Source organism: Lepisosteus oculatus, chromosome 23 (genome assembly GCF_040954835.1).
Source record: "Lepisosteus oculatus isolate fLepOcu1 chromosome 23, fLepOcu1.hap2, whole genome shotgun sequence".
NCBI classification, from domain to species: Eukaryota; Metazoa; Chordata; class Actinopteri; order Semionotiformes; family Lepisosteidae; genus Lepisosteus; species Lepisosteus oculatus.
Window position 1 is genome coordinate 12302350 of NC_090718.1, and position 17256 is coordinate 12319605.

Below are 17256 nucleotides of genomic sequence, written 5' to 3' on the forward strand. Positions count from 1 at the left end.
AGGGGGTAGCCCCCGCAGTTTCCAAGTCACGATGCGATAGGGTGTCCCCTTGCGGCTGTGGCGCAAAGTACAGAACAACCCATCGCATCGTTTCTCGGAAACTGTTTGTGCTCTCTCCAGGTTTTGCAGCCAAAAACTTACAGCAGTGAGACACCAGCCCAGAGCAAACCCTTCCAACACACCTTGAAAAAATAGCAGACATTTCAGAAAATGCAAATGAACGGTTTTTATTTCAGAATGCACAGCACATACAGTAGCAGCAGTCAACAGGGAACAGTTTAACAACATAACGACATTAAGAGCAAGATACAACACTGAATCGGTACATGACAGGCACTGTTGTCAAAAATAACATTCAAGGAAAAGCACACATTGTCAAGAAAAACTTGCCAACGCACGACGAGTTGCTGGAGTGGATACGATTTCAACGGAGCGCTGAGGATGAGGGGCCGCAGAACTGAAAGCAAAAGAAAAAAGATCAAGTTAAGATATCAGCTTTGCAGAATCGATTCACTTGACATTTTGAAATCTATTATCTTTTTAAATACGCTGCCTGAATAAAGACATTCACAAACGCACTCCAATTCAATAAGCAAGCAATGGGTAATTTCATGTGAAATCACGGATACATTCCAACCCACTACTCCATTTTGAGAAAACATGTTCAACCACAAGAATTAAATGCTACTAATGAAGTTAAGATGAAGCGCCGCTTATGGCGCGTATCATATTCAATATAACTCTCTTCTTTGAAAACCGCCGTTTAAATTTGTTAGTATTGTTTGTTTCCTCCATTGATTCAATAGATGAAGAAAATAGCCTGAGCCCTACAGCCTTTTATTTCTATTCAACTAAAGTACAGCAAAAGACGTTATTTGGGTAATATAAACCCGTTCAAGTGTTAAAATGCTGGGAAATGCGTGTTCTTATCGAGGTTTACACAAATGAAGGTAATATAGTGGAAAACAGGAATAGAACTTACCTTTGAAAAAACACTTTCCATAACTTGAGGTCCGTTCATGAAATCGTTAGCTGGAGAAAGAAAAACTTACGAATTAGTCCATTTAATCCTTACAATGTCTATAGTTTCGGAGAGGAAAGCGTTATAAAAGCGTTTGAATCAGCCAAGAGAGATTACACAGCTACTGGCTTTAGAAGGCAAATGTTGTAAGGCAAACCAAAACGGTTTTTCGTTAATGGAGCACGTCCAAGAGAAACTATGATGGAAAAAAACACATTTAAACGATACAAAGTATAAGAACCCTTGATGAAAACTTGAACCTTCGAGAGAAAGCTCAGTCGGACAGGACACTGATTTCGGCGTCCTAAAACACAAATTAAACCGAAACAACCGAAATTAACAAAAGTAAAAACTATAGTAGAATTTTGTCTGGTTTTCCTGAAAGTGAGATTTGAATTTCTGCACTTAAAATCAGAAAATTCGAAATAAAATAAAATGGGTGAAATGCAGGCAAATCGTTTTGTCTTTGAACGGGATACATAACTTGAACGGGATACATAACTTGTATCCCGTTCTTGAAATCCTTTTGGCACCTGGAGAAATTAAAGGCTAACGAATTAGTCAGTTTAATCGTGACAATATTTGTATCATTTCGGAACGAAAAACGTTCTTATACGTTATAGCCCCAATCCGCAAAAGGACATTACATAGCTAAGGACTTTAAAAAGCAAATATTTGAAGAAAAACTACAGCCTCAGACACCTACAGACCTAGAGATTCCATATTTTAAAAACATACAATGTAATTGATAGTATAAGAACCTTTATACAAACTTTTAAAACTTCGAGAGCACGCCCAAACGGACAGGACACTCATTTCGGCGTCCTAAAACACAAAGAAAAGAGATAAACAAATACAATTAACAACAAAATACTTTCATCTTGATTTCCCCAAAGTTAAATTTGATTTTTTGCACTTAAAATAAGAAAATTCAAAATAAAACGCAAACGCACCTCGAGCCGCACCAGCTCGTCCCGCCGCCATCTTGCCGAGCGCACCTGTGGAACAGGTGGACGGGGCGTGTCCGCTGAGGAAGGTCACTCTGGAGGCGGGCTCCGGTCCTGACGGACAGCTGCGGATTCTGTTACAAGGGCTTCAACACTGACGTTACTGGAGATAAACAGAAACTTCAACTCACCAGATCATACATAAAGTATATATCGGCTAAGAATTTTCGGACGACCTAGTACAGCGACATTCCCCCAACGAGGTCGGTCGGGATCGTTTAGCTTGCGGCCAGCTGACCGAATCAAGAGGAATGTGCTGGATAGGGACCCCTGCCGCTCCTAGTTAGGACTGCACCTCTCTTTCACTGCTAGTGCCACACCCGTCCTGCAGGTGTCTCAGTGGTATAAGGGGCTGCTTTTTAGAATTCAGTTAATTACTAATCATTCATAAAGGACTTAAACCCCCCATTTTTCCCTGTTTTGGAAGGCCCCGAAAATGGGACCCCCCAAAACGGCCGGCGTGGTAGAGAACAGCCACCTACACAAACTCACCCCGACAGCACGAGAGCTACACCCGGGGCTTAGATCTTGGACTGACGGGGAGGCTCGGGGCTCGTTTTCATCTCACCAGCATCTCTGGGAGTTGATCCAATTGTCTGAATTTTAGAAAGTGTCTGAGGATTAACCCACGGAGCCACCAGGCCGGCCACGCAAAAGACCGGCCATGTAACTCTCTTATTCAGCATAAACCCCAGTCACAACAGACGAGACAGTTCCCTCCGTTCGCTCGCTTTTCAAGCATTAAGCCTACTTAGACGCCTTTGTAATGTATTTTTCTAGTTTTTTTTTGCGACTGGACATGATTAACTTTTCGAACGAGAGTGAAAAATGAAGTATCAAAATTAGCAGTAGAGTTGGATGAGTCTGTATGTCATGAGTCAGACGTGAAGTCTGAGAGATTAATATGTTATTTTTTTATTTTTTAAACACAATTCCTGAAATGTTTCTAAAGACAATTTAGAACAAAAAACGGCATGCGGGATTACATTCATCTAAACATGTTATACTCAGCTGGTGTCTGGGCAGAGTATCCCTTTAGTTCCTTTATACTAGTAGGTGTCACAAAATGATATATTTATATTTTCTTAGACGTTTGATAAGGTTCCACATAGAAGTTTAATCCTTCAAATAAAATATTTAAAAATTAAAAGCAATGCATGTACATAGATTGTGAACTGCACAGCAAACAGAATATTGATAATGATCTAATTCGTTTTGTAATCAATGTAATATCATATCGATCCTTTTATTGCTATAAGGGATGCTATTATTTAATATACTATAAGATAAAGTTACTATAGTCAAGAGTGCAGGTGGTAAAAATGCTGTCTGTGAATATCAGACGGCTTGCACTGAACTGCGGAAGCAGTTTGCACCGGGTATTTATGGGTTTAACTAATAATTCTAATCTCTAAGCGATATGCACTTTCATTTTGATTAATTGAAAGCAATCAAAACTCTATTTAGTGCTATACAGTACACTGTGTATGCAGGCATAAAGACAGTGTACAGTGTTGGGGTAGCTGTCAATGAGTGATGTACAGTACAGTAATCACAGGTGAGATGGGCTATAAGACAGTAGCAGTTTAATTCTTACTGCTTGATCCAAAACTAAAATTAGGAACTCCGAAACTTTTTCTGACGCAATGACGCTAATTCTTAACATTTTACTATTCATGAGCTGAATCCCTGGGGATGAATAAAGTACTTTGAATTGAAAACGAATAGACAAATAGGAAATATTCAATTAAAGTTTGAATAAGGTTACGTCATCAGTGGCTCAGTTACAAGTATGGAGTAGGATTGTACTCCAAATTACTTGCGTCTGAAAGAATATGTTTTCAAAGCGGGGACGGCCAACTCCAGGATCCAGTCCGTGTTTTAGACATTTCTAATTAAAAGCCAGAAGCCAGGTGTGATTAATCTTGTATGAGGCTTCAATTAGTCTCCTTTAAAAATTGTTCTGACAGATGGATTGCGTCTTTGCCTTTAAATAGCAGCTTTGCAGTAGACGGAAAATAATTCCGCGATATTTCGTTTATATAGCAGAAATCTGGATAAAGAACATCTTCCTATTAAGGTGGGAACAGTTAGCGTCTGAGTTTCAGAGTAATTAAGAAAATGACCTTGCTTTAAAAAAACCCGTTGAATTGCAACTAAACCAATAACTTGTCCACTTCGAAAAACGGGTGAAAAGCAACGTACAGTACAATATCTGGTCTTACCATTCAATAGTGCAAGGTATGTTTTAATGCTTGGCCAGAAATGTTGCTCGTGTTTCGATAGTACTCTTATTTAATGCAGATTCTTCTCCCCTGCTTTCCTGTCCTCTACAACCGTCTGAAGGCCGAAGCGCAGAGCTCACGTATAGCGTGTAACTGGGAAGCTGAGCGGCGAAGGTGAGAGAAACCGACTGGTCTGCGCTCTGCTTATCGTGCCTCTTGGCTTCAAGTTATAAGAGCTTTGTACTTTGAAAAATTTCGGAACCGGTTGACGTTTTTTCCTGCGAATAAGCCGCTTACTTCTGCTTTCAAAAAGTGGAGCTACCTTTGTATCGGCTGTGGCGAGAGGCCGAAACTTGTGACTAAAGGTATTAAAATGTGAAACGCTTTCTCTCCTGTGTTCAAGCGGCAGGTGATCCCGGAGAGCAGCCGGAATCCCCTCGCGGTCCCAGGTTACCCACCGTCTCTCCGGCTGTGTCCTGAAAGAGCAGCGTTTCCTCTCCCGGGGCTCCAGACTGCGGACCGCCTGAGCAATGTTCAATACTGGCTAATAACGGCTGGATTCGTTACGCCTGTACAGCCGTTTAATTTTTCAATAAACTAATGTATTACAGGATTGTTTCTTAATGACTGAATTTCGAGGGGGGTTCATGTATCTGTAGCGGGGTTACCTCATCTAGGACTAGCGAGTTTCCATGTGCGATCTTCCCATCTCTTTAAAGAGCCTACAGCTGTTTCTCTTGTCGCTGCAGGCTGTTCACGGTGCCCGTCGGTCATGAAGCTAGGTGCTTCATCTTCCTCTTTATGTACTGCACCAGCTTCTTTCCTGCAACTTGACTGTAAAACCCCAGTTGCTTGTATGTGCACAAAAGGATCCTGCCTGTGAACAAGCACCTGCTTACTAACAGAATGATCTTGCATCAAAATTCTGGTAAAATACATTCTCAATCCTGCATTCCTCTATTAGAAAATATTGCTCTTGGCCAAACTATTGTAGGCAGTAATACAGATCTGGAGGAGCAGCTCCAGCCTTAACTGCCTTGAGCTCTACTTGTGGCAGGTGTGTAGTCCTGTTAACATGTAGACTGCTGAGCAGCTAAAGGCAGGAAGGACAAGAGCCTCCAATTTTAATTGTAAAGTGCTCTGTGTAGAAATGGTTAATGTGTTATTGACAAGAACCTGAAAGAGAATGCAAACAACTCAGGGAGCTTAATGTGCTTTCCTGTGGCTGAGCTCACCTTGGAGAAAAATCATCACAGCACTGTATGAGCAAATCAGTCTTCTGAAAGAGAATCACATGGTAAATCAGGAGCTGTGGTGCTAAACACACACCCCATAATCTGCTGTGCAACACTATTCCACATTTAGGTAGATATTTTGAAGAAAGACCCAGAACTGAAGCAATTTTACTTTCAAAGATTAACATTTGCATCTTAAAAAGAAGCACCCATGAACTATTCAAACTTAACTATCAGTGACGGAAAAAAAATCAACTTTTAACACTCAAGGAATTAACTTTTAATGTGTATGATGCAGAATCCAACTCAAAAGCTTTTCTCCAAAGCAACATCTATTCTTCACTACTTTAGGGCATATATTTAACATATGTAAATCATTGATCTCCATCCAGTTCTCCAAGAGATCGGTACAGTACCTACAGCATAGACACAACCAGGAAGAAACAGGACTTTACTCAGAAAAAGACAAAGAAGAAGACCATTCTGCGTTTACATACTAAGCCAGTTTACATTTTCTCTTTTTTTACAAAAACAAAACATGAAACATTGAACTACTGTATGAACAGATTATTTTAAATACAAGAGACAGAGGTTCAACAGTTGTTGCTCCAGGTGCAGAGCTGTTACTGAACATGGAGAATCGGCGAAACATCATTTATGTCTCTGCCCGCCAGGGTTGTTTATTAATATTAATTTTAATTAGACGTGTATCAAGTGATACAATGATCCCTGTATTGTTTTCCTAACAATTCAATCTTTTTATATCAACATTTGTTCAAAAACTGGGAGTGAGCAATATTAATCCACTGAAAGAGAAAACCCTGCATCACGACTCCCTATTAATGATGTAAGAAACTGCTGTTAAGAGTGACCTCTTATACAGGTGAAGCTGTAGAATGTGTTGACTGTCCAGGTGTCCTCATGATGCTCCCAGCTCAGGGACTCAGGGTAAAGGCCTGTGACTGCCAGCACTGCTGAGAATTGAGAAATACAATCATTAATCACTGGAAATAAAATCATTTTTCCATCAATAAATATAAAAACAGATTTCACTACCTGACAAGGTTACCTAGAACTAAAACTGCTATATAACAATTTTGTGTGCATTTCATAAATAGGAACTGATACTGAAAATCATTACAAGCCTAAATCTCAGTCTGTTTCATAAAAGTAAAGGTTAATGACCTGCCCAATGTCCCTCTGGATTACTCAGATAGTAACTGGCCTTTGCAGGGTAGTTTTACACTGACCCAGAGCACATACAGTATATACACATACATACAGACACATCTGTTTAACTGCAGATTCAAATACAATTCCCAAAGTTGAAAACAAGTATAAACAGGTTTTCTGTAGTGTCAGGAGCAGGGAGGGGCAGCTGGGGTCAGACGAAAAGTCAGAGAGATTAAAATGTTAGTGTTTTTTATTTTTTTAAACAAAGTGTTTGCAATGACAACTTAAAAAAAATAAACTGCATGAACGATAAACTTAATGTGAACGTTTTGGTGTCAGGGTAGAGTATTCCTGTAATTCCTTTATACCAATACTGTAGGTATGATGCTCTGTATTCAAACATTAATTGTAAAGTAGTGAGTTATGCAAGGTAGAAAAAAAAACATTACCCATTTTGTCTACATCCTTACTGGTTTTGTACAGTAGTTGAGACAACGGTAATACTTAAAAAAATGAAAACATCTGTTTGATGGGGAGAAATAAACTATTAATATGTCTTCCAATGAATTTAAAATTGACACTGCAAGCAAGCAGTGGAGTTGCAGTGCTCTGACTAAAATTCACAGTGCTGGCAAAAAAAGTAAAAAGAAGGTTAAAAAAAATCAACCAATATTGAACAATTTCTAACTCTTAAAAACATCTTCCAGAAGACTGTGCACGATTACAACAAACACACGCTGTTCTGCCAACACAGATGCTAATGTCATACATAGACATGTTTTTATACAAAGAATAACTGGAATTATTCTCAAGTTTGACTTTATATAAAGATTACATTTCAGAGTGTGCACATTAAACTAAATAAGATAACTATTCCTCCTTGAAAATATTCTAGATTGGGACTTTAACAGTATTATATTCACATTAGTCTGAATTAAATTGTGCATGGTTCACTATATTTCTGAGCACTTTTTCTACACCAATGTTTGTAGTATCTGGAACAAGCTGCCCAGCCATGTTGTTGATGCAGGTAGCCTGCCTGTGTTCAAGAAACAGTGGCTGAGCTCCTTGTATCAGTTAGTAGCAGCTGAAAGACCTAGATACTGTAGGTAGAATGGCTTCCTCTTGCTCAACTTTCTTATTTTACTTTTTCTTACATTATATTTCCTATGGCTTCATTTACAGTGTTTGTGAAAGGTGTTGATTCTGCCACAAAGAGAAAAACACTTTAACCATTTCCTTTAACAGTTTTATATGATACTGTACTTCAGACAACGGTAAATTCCAAAAATAAGTAAAATAAATATTTAAAATACAGTTTATTATATAAGTAAAGACAAACCTGTAACTGTCTTCCAATGAACCTAAAAAATGACACTGCAAGCAGGCAGCAGTGGTGACACAGTGCTCCAGGCTGGGTGCTGGCTGTTTTCTGCTGTGCTGGGAGTTGTACAAGTTCCAGGGCTCACTGGGATCAGTGCTCTGATGTGTTTGAATCTAACCTATCAAACCCTGCTGTGGTGTCAGAGCCAGCCGGCAGAGGACATGAGTGAGGTGACTGCTGTGTTGAAGCTGTGACAGAACCCTGTACTGTACAACACGGGGTGTGTCCTGGGAGAGCAGAGATAATCCTACCTGTATTTTGTACTCTTCCACCAGCCAGCAATCCTGACACTTTCCTCTGTCCAAGGGGCCCAAAGTACAGGATGTTTCCACAAGAGAGGAGATCTTCAAGTCTGAAAGCAAAAGACAATGCACATATACTCAATTATACCACTGTGAAGGGACTTGTCATAAGAAATTGATCAGTCACAGATATAGGGATTTATCTACTCACGTAATGTGCTCTGCATGAATCTGTGGACCAGGCCAGGCACAAAAGTAATCTTCCCGGTGAGAGATATTTGTGGGACCCAGCTGGGTCCACACCACCCCAGTCATACCTAGCCAGTTGGGAAAACGGTGTCAGACTGTTTGAAGAAGAGGCAGTGGAAGAGCAAACTCAAGAGAATAATCTAACAACAGATTTAAACTTGCTATGTTCTGACCAAGTATCATTTACTCAAGTCTAAGCAAAATCTTCACAAGAAGTAACACAATTGCAAACACATCTCAAAAGGGTGTAACACGTATAAAAAACATTTACAAAGTATTTAATGAAACACTTGCAGAGGTTGTAATCCAGAAATTTTATAACTTATCAACAATGTGATATCAAAATATATATATTATGACATGTTTTGCAGGAATTGTCTCTTGCCATTTTCTATAGAGTCATAATTATATACTTGTAAGAAAATGCACACTATAAGCTTAAATACTCATGATCCAACAAATTGCTAGGTAAATCTTAATTATGTAAGCTGTCAAATCCAACAATGAGAAATACTGTACTTCTCAGATGTAAGGGACATCCAGGACAAAGTGCCTTCAAAAACATAATTCATATGCCTTTATGTGACATGTTTAAAAGCAAATTAGGCAGCAAATAACAAGGGAACATAACTATGTTGCATATAAAACATCTTGAGGGTATTTAATATAGTATACTTCAGGGGTTGGGAGGTGTAACTTGTAGCTTGTAGGTGCTAACAATATATATAGAGTACATTGGAAAAAAGCAGAGAAAGGAGCTGCCAATGTACTAGAATCCAAAGGGAAGCCTGTCAACTACTAGCTCACCAACACCACTTACAGAAGCAACCATTAAAGTTGTTATAATGTGCTCTCCTCTGCAGGAGTCAAAGAATGCACACAGTGGAACCTCATAGTAAAGGAAAGAGTCAAACGTATCCATTTCACAAGATGACGTCCCTGACTAGACAATAGGTATAAATGTCCCAGAGTCTGTGATGTCAGTGAACTAAGAGGCAAGAAATGAGAAGGTACACCCTAATACCGTTCTGATCGCAGCTGCACTGCCAGAGAAACTCAAAAGGAGACTGGAGAAGAAAAAAGTTTGATAAGAGTACACTTGCCAAGTGAGAATTAACATTAGAAAGGTAGAAGCTATATGGAAAGTCACTATGAAAAAGAAATCTGAACACAGAAAAGTTCAAGAAAAGCATTAGGATGAAAAACAGACTTAAAAAAAGAAACTGGAAGCAAAAGTGTGGTTAACTGAAAAACATGACTTTTAGAACTTCTTAAGAAGATAAGCTGTTGCACTCAGTCACTGAAAGCCTTTTATTACGAACTAAACTCAATAACCATACTTATACGTACCTTTGGCTCCAATGGGCTCTAAGGCACTTGATGTCTAGGAGGGGACCAGCTTTATCTCTCACTGAAGTGCAGCAGCAGCTAAATGAGTTATTATCCATTATCACTGCAGCTCCACAGCACATCAGGCAGAGGAGTTCAACTGAGTTACTGGGAAACTCAGGACTGATCTTGAATCTCAAGAGGCCAGACCGATCAGGAGCAATCTTTCTGTGCATCTCAAATGGCCATATAAATCTGTTTTATCTAAACGTAGGATGTCCCTATGATGATGAGATAGACTGTATATGTTAAGGCAGGGACAAAATATGGAGTTTTAGACAATTACAGAATTAACTGAATGAGGAGATTTCCACATCCCCACCAGTCACTCCAATGCTGCAGCTGCTGTGAGTGAGTGTCGGTGTGGATATATAAACCAACGTACTCTATAAGCCACAGACCCGTGTGCTGACCGCACTGGCGATCTTCAGTCTCAGTCCTCCGCAGGCGGGAGGTGAATTCAAAGACTTCCTTAAAAGCTGGAATGCCAGACAAGTGCATTCACGAGAAAGCTGGAAATAAAATAAAGGTTGAACTGTTTTGTAACAGATTTTCAAGCCGCACTGAATAAGAACAGTCGTTAATGTTTTTTTTTTTCCTCCTGGAGTAAATGTGACCTTTTCAGAAGCCTGAATTTCCCAGTCGCCGCCACATGAACTCAAGGGAGACGCATTTACTTTTAATTGCCGTCAGGTGATGTAGCCCACACAGAGCGGTAGTCACGTATACAGTCTCTATATACAGCTCTGGAGACGTCTGGTTACAGAGCTGATGTCTCGCTCCTGTTGGTCAAACCAGGGTACCAGTGAGTTGCCCAACAGACTTGACGAGGCTGTGGAAGCAGAGCGGTGTGAATTCCAGGTTCTGATGAAACACCACCACCAAAACACATTGCAGAGAGAATTTTAATTAGACGTCGATGTGACGTCATTATATCATGACTCCCATTGGCTGGCGAGCTTTGTATTTATATAAGCCCCGCCCCCTCGTAATTGTTCCCGAAGGTTCTCCCATAATGAAGACGTTTGGTTTTATCGATTTTCTCATATTTTTCCCTACTTTTTGATGTATTTTCTTGACAACAGAGCTTCCCACCTTAACAGTGACAAATTTGGACGCTTTTAACTTTTTATGAGTGAGTAAAAAGCTATATCTTACAGTTTTTCCTGCTCTGTCGTGCTTGCATGTCGATTTCCCAGATTTCGGCGGAAACACCCCTCAATTGCATCTAAGTAGCTCTTTAACATCAGCGCGCTACTTTGTATTTTAATTTGGCACGCGTTTTTATTTTGGTTTTATGTTTTAAAACAAACAGCAATTTTGCAAGCTAGTACTACTGGCTCAGCCGAGCTGAAGACGCCGTTTTCAATAAAATTGTTGGAATACATTTAAAAAATACAATGTTCGCTCTGTGCCGAATTAAAATAAAGTTCAATTATTGTGCATTATTTCAGGATTATTTGTACTTTGTAAATAAATTTAGTGGATTCACCTTATTTAAGATGTTTTAGTAGGAATTAAGGCAGTAGATAGTAGGTCAGTTAACTTTACTACAAACGTTAATTTAAATACTATTTAATACCTAGTAATTTTCAGGGGTGGTCTCTAGTTTGCTTGATTTTACATACACCACCTTATGGATAATGCAACACAACACCCACGTATTAAATATGAAGCGGTCTTTAGCAATATTGACCACACCCTTCATGAATATTTAGATTTCCGAATCCCCCCACAACCCAAATGTTTTATTTTCATGGATTTTGTTAATAAATGTTACTAGGAGAATGGAAAAAAAGACGTTAGGATTTTTTATTAAGAGTTGTGGTGTACAAACCAAAGACTGTTGCAATGCACAGCAAAGCGTACAAACCAGAACTGGTCACAGGAGAAAAACAGTTGTCGGGCACATTTCAGAATCGTTTCGTGATCGTTTCGTCTGTCCCACTGCAGGGGGTTCAGCTTGGAGTGCGCTCTGTCCCGGCGGCAGGAGAGGAGACCGGGAGTCCTGGAAAAATAAAGACAGGTAAGAGCGTCACACTGGGGAGACGGACAAGCCCTGGGGTCCCAGTAAATTGGAGCAGAGAACATGGTTTAGGATTTCCAGACTGTTATGGAGAGGAATTTGTTAGTACAGCCGTAGTTCGCTCGGCAACTGAATTGTGAAGATCATAATCGCGCAGAACGAGGGGTTATAAACACATCATCAAGCATCCACGGACGCGAAAACTGAAGTGAAAGCACATACATGTGCTTCTAACTGGAAAGCAAAATTTAAGTTTAACTTAATCCTCCGTTTGTTACTATTAAAAAAAAACTTTATTTATAGTAAAAATGTTATTTATACAACTAAACTATTTATTTATAGTATATTTAAACTTAATTTATAGCATACTGTTTATTTACATTATAAAAGTTATTTATTTGTAGTAACTACTGTTACTATTTAAATCAAAGTCAATGGTAATGGACTTAAGATTTCATATTCCGCTGTTGGAGCAATATATATATATACACACACACATTATACATTGTAAAGATTTATCACTTAACAAGCGTCAGTGTATTTAGCGATATCGAGCAATTAATTCATTCTGCATGACGAAGAGACAGGTGTGTTCATGTCGCGCTGCAGGGCTGAACGCGACGTGGTATTCACCCGCTTCGTGGTGTGGAAGGATTGGCTCTGTGGTTTTTGATATGTTACGCTATAAAGAATTAGGATGAAATCGTGTTGCACTAAACGACGCATAGCTCTACAATACGAAAGTGACACTTGTCCCAGTGCGCTGTTGGGCTGCTGAGCCCTACATGACAAAGGTAATATTAAAACACTAATAAATGTTCCATACTAGTCATAAGGAAAAATTGTGCTTTATTTGTTTTATTCCCTTTGCAGGCATGAAACTTGTATTGTGATAAATAAGTATAAAGCACACTTTACTGTTATTCAAGCATACTGTATTAGCATAAAATGCATATAATGTACATTACAATAAAATATGTTGCATTTTTCAGTATCACAAATGCAAATTGCTTAACTGTAGTTTGAACTGTTCCAGTCCTCAGTAATCCGCTTAAGCACAAGTGTATTAATTCCAAGGTTAGTAATAGAATTTTATGTTTTTCAATTTAACAAGATGGATATTAGCAACAACTTAGTTATCTATACATGTCAAATGAAAAACATGCATTTTCAGTTTGGTCCCATAATATCCATACACTTTGACAGGAGGTGTTTCATGAAGTCAATCAAATGAGTGATTAATTCATGAGAATTCTTTACGCTATTTAAAACAGGTTGTTGGTTTTCATTAGTAAAAGGAGCATTCTGTAGGAAAACACTTAGTTAATGCAACTCAAGTGGAGAGGAGTCAGTCTGCTAGCTGCGAAGGAACATGTAGAGGTAAATTCCATGCTGAAATGTAACAAAATTAAACAGGTTTTGGCTGTGGAGAATTTTTCAGGTTTGTGGAGCAAGATATCAGACGCTAAAATGATCCTCAACTGTAGAAATGTGGTAGACACATCAAAAACACTTTCCCTGCAGCTGTCTAGTTTCCCCAAACAAATACTGCCGTGTGGCGAGGTTGCTGTCGGTAAGCAGGAGACTGGCAGGAACCAGCAACAGCATCACTGAAGATGATGTTAATTAGTGATATAAAAGCCATGAAATGTAAAAATAGTGCTGCTGATTTTGCACGTCATCTTCTTTGACTGTGATGTGACACTCATGCTTTGTCAAGTTAATCTGTTTAATGCAGGTACAGTAGTTGCTTTCAGTCTCAGTGCAACTTTAAAGTCCTGGTCTTTGTCTCAAAGTGTCATTTTACTGGAATGCGATGCCGAGCCTGCACACATCCATGGAGACTCCACAGCCAAAACGCTTCCTTTGACCTTTTAACATGGGGTTAACTTCCACTTGTTCCTTATTCATATTCCACAAACGTGTTGCCTTGAAGTAAAGCACAAAAGAGCATGAATGGTAAGCTGTGTTGTGGTTCAAGTGTAAACCTGTCCTGTCTCAGAGTATCATTTTGACCATTTGGGAAATCCAAACTGGGATCAAAGCTGCTCTTAGCCCCTCCCGTCCACTCCTATGGGAAGTTGAGTAGTTTTATACTAAAGTTACATTCAGAAAATAAGTGAATTTGTATCAAACAGGGTTGTGCAAAGTGAAGCATGTTATACAATACTGAAGTCACATCAGTTCCAGGGTATTGTACTGTTCATTAGCCTAATATCAAAAACTACTCTTAGCTTTTGTAAAAGCTATTTTGTAAAATTATTCTGAGAAAACTCAACTGAATCATAACAATATCCAAAAATGTATGGTGTAATTCTATGCATGCATTTGATCATATTAATATTTTTCTTCTTTGGTCGCAAACCAAAGAGCTCTTGGAACCATGAGTTTTGAAACATTTTTTTTCAATGAATTTCAGTGTGAACTAGTTTATGGTTGCGTATCCCATTGAAGCAAAAACGGCATTAAGTCTATGATCCATCGAGCTTACCAAAGTTTGTTAAAAATGTAACTCTGCTTGACTTTTGTCGATTTAAGATGTTAAAAATTAAGCCCTGGCTGTATGTTTTAGGGTCGCTATCGAGGTGCCTTTCGAGATGCCATCCAAAAAACATGTAAATATTTGTGTCTACAAATCATTTTGTCTGCCTGTGTAAACTTTATAGTACCAATATATCCAAGAATAATAGAGAGGAAGTTCTTGGTGACCGCAATGAACTTCATGCAGTTCTTGCCTTACATGTTAAGTATTTGGTTGCACATCCCTGTGTCTCAATACTCATATTTCTTTCAATTTCCTGGGTTGAATACACAATGTAATTTTTCTGAGATGATCAAATGTATGCATGGAATTACCCAAAAGTAAAATGTAGGGTACACGGTATTAATCTCTTGATCACAAATACAGATTGCTTGATGATAAAGAGAATAGTTTAGACTTGGCTGGCACAGGACTTTTGCAGGACACTGTATAGTGCTCTGTTAGCCCCTTCTCTCAGGCCTGTTCATTTCCGGGCAAAAGAGGAAATCAGCTTATGACAAAACTCATTTTTACATATAGCCTCCAGATGAGGTTTCTCAGCTGAACAATACACTCTGACAGGAGAGGTTTGATGGACAGGGCCAATCAAAATAATGTATTTGTGCCATAATGTACGAATTCTTTCTGCTGTTTATACCTTAAGAAAAATGATCTGAGTCATGAGCAAAGGGTGATTAGCTACAGAATTTGAGCACTTATGTTAATGCAGTAAGTGTCAAACAGCCTCAGCATGTTAAAGTAACTATGCTGAACAGATTGCTGTGGAGCATGCTTCATAGATACAGTAGATTCTCTTTGTCTTTTCAGCATGGGGGTTAACATCCAGTTGTTCCCTATTTTTACAAGGGGTGTGATTTTTTGTTAAAGAGCATGAATGGTTATTTGATGTTTCTATTTGCAGCCTCCCCAGTCCACTCCATTATAGTTAAATTAAAACCAGCTCCATTGAATTGTCAGAATTAATTGTAATTAATGGCTCCGTTGCATCACATGACTGCAGTGGAGAGCACTGGAAAGTCAGCGTGAGTATCTTGGACTTAACTAGCTTTTGAAATGAGGTGTTGCCTTGTACAATTTAAGAACATGTGGGACATATGAAGATTAATAAAGTGTCCCATTGAAACAGTGCGATATTTCGAACGGGCTGTTTGGAAGTTTGCGCGTTAAAAGCTGGGCACTGCCAATTCCGAGATCCGCACCCGTTGGGCGTTTCTTAATTGTTAGACAGGTGTTGAGCATCTACCATTAGATTTGAATAAATTGCCGTTCATCATTATTAGCTAAACGGGAGCTCTTTAAAATAGCGAGTTTGCAAACACAGGAAAGTTCAGGAAGAAACAAGGTGTCAAAAGTGAGCCTATAGCTTTTGTGCTTGATAAATTAAAACTTGCAACTTACCCATTTTAGCTGTACAATATTCATTTACTCGGTTCATTTAGGGGCTCCAGTCTCTGGGCTTTAAAAGGCGGCTGTAGGAAATTCCACGGCTTGGGGGACCGGAGCGGAGACCGACCCGTGTGCCGAGGTGAGTCCGAGTCTCTTCTTCCTGGAGGCCAAGAGAGGTAAACGGAGTTTAAAGCCAGGTTTCTAACAGGGCTGCAAACCACTCTCACGGGAACGTCGGCATTTTATTGCTACGGTGAGAACAGGCTTGGACACGACATCCTAATTCTAACCGACCCCTCTGTCCAAGTCTTGATTTTGGAGCGGTGTGGGACTGTGACGCTGCGGGACCGGAGCGGCTGGATTGCGTTTCTTCAGGACGGTGTGTATTTAGACTCGTCTGCTGCTCCGGTTTGCTTTAACGAGGGGAAAACCTGCAATTTACCGCAGGAAACTGCAGCCAGGCTTGGTGCAACGCGGTGAGACAGTTTAAACTCTCGGTGTGACGAAAAATATTTAAAAACAAACCACTTTGCAATCGGACCCCGTGTTGCTCCTTTCCCACTGTTAGGATTCAGGTTAAACTTTCATTTGCTTAGAATTGTTTTTCACCAAAGAACTCTTTAAGAGGTTAATCGTCTTTTCTTAAAAAAAAAACAACCGCTTAATGCTTTTTCTGTGCTTTGAATCAGCAGCCGAGTAAGACGCTTCTTCTACCTGGAGAGCAGCAATATACCAACGAGCCGCCGGACACCTGCCTCACCTCCTTTTCCTCTTTCCGAGACCCCAGTCTGCACGGGCTTTTTTTGGGGGGTGGTCTGAACCGCCCCCATTTATAACCTGAATCCTGGCGAGCGAAAAGGAGGAAAAAAGGTATCTGAGAAATGTGAACCACATGACACCTTATCAACGTACCAACGTTTCTGTAATTTCTTTTATAACCTCGTAAATTGTAATAAATGAGTGAAAACTGTAAACCGTGATGCTTATTCCGGATTTGTGGTTTGTGTTTGTGGGGTTTTGGGGAGGGTGGGGTTAGAGGATTGTACCGCGCCACCCACCGGTCGCCAGTGAACGCTTGGAGGGCCTTGTCCTTCCCGACGCAAAGGCGTGGCTAGCTGTAAGGGGCGTGGTATTGCTTTACAAGGACCAATCGGAGGTATGACTTAGAGAAGGTGTGCCAGTGGGCGGGGTTGAGGGTGATATTGTCCATTCACAGTGTTCCAAGATGTAGCCGATCGCAGCCAATCAGGGAGGGACAGTTTATTTTAATTTAAAGAAAGCTTCTCAAGGGAACGGGACTCGATCTTGGGGGGGGGGCGGTGGTGTTGCGGTCGGCTGCTAAATCGTTTGAGCTACGCGGTGGCTCAAGCCTGGCAG

At 39.8% G+C, this 17256-nt stretch overlaps 4 long non-coding RNA genes across 5 annotated transcripts; 1 reads left to right on the forward strand and 3 right to left on the reverse strand.

Moving 5' to 3' along the window:
* Nucleotides 1–211: 211 nt before the first annotated feature.
* Nucleotides 212–2189, reverse strand: LOC107075619 (uncharacterized). 2 transcript variants are annotated; one of them, XR_011183119.1, is made up of 4 exons: nucleotides 1975–2189; nucleotides 1795–1846; nucleotides 983–1032; nucleotides 212–457 (listed from the first exon to the last, which is right to left on the reverse strand). It is a non-coding gene; the product is annotated as an uncharacterized lncRNA (long non-coding RNA). The 2 variants fall into 2 exon arrangements; XR_011183118.1 differs by having other exon boundaries at nucleotides 1783–1846.
* A 1842-nt stretch (nucleotides 2190–4031) lies between these two features.
* LOC138224868 (uncharacterized) lies at nucleotides 4032–4866 on the forward strand. The gene is made up of 3 exons (XR_011183326.1): nucleotides 4032–4269; nucleotides 4375–4427; nucleotides 4657–4866. It is a non-coding gene; the product is annotated as an uncharacterized lncRNA (long non-coding RNA).
* An 869-nt stretch (nucleotides 4867–5735) lies between these two features.
* Nucleotides 5736–10491, reverse strand: LOC107075624 (uncharacterized). The gene is made up of 4 exons (XR_001477138.2): nucleotides 9887–10491; nucleotides 8499–8604; nucleotides 8297–8397; nucleotides 5736–6462 (listed from the first exon to the last, which is right to left on the reverse strand). It is a non-coding gene; the product is annotated as an uncharacterized lncRNA (long non-coding RNA).
* Nucleotides 10492–11729: 1238 nt separating this feature from the next.
* Nucleotides 11730–16726, reverse strand: LOC138224682 (uncharacterized). The gene is made up of 3 exons (XR_011183124.1): nucleotides 16640–16726; nucleotides 15892–16039; nucleotides 11730–11933 (listed from the first exon to the last, which is right to left on the reverse strand). It is a non-coding gene; the product is annotated as an uncharacterized lncRNA (long non-coding RNA).
* Nucleotides 16727–17256: the final 530 nt, after the last annotated feature.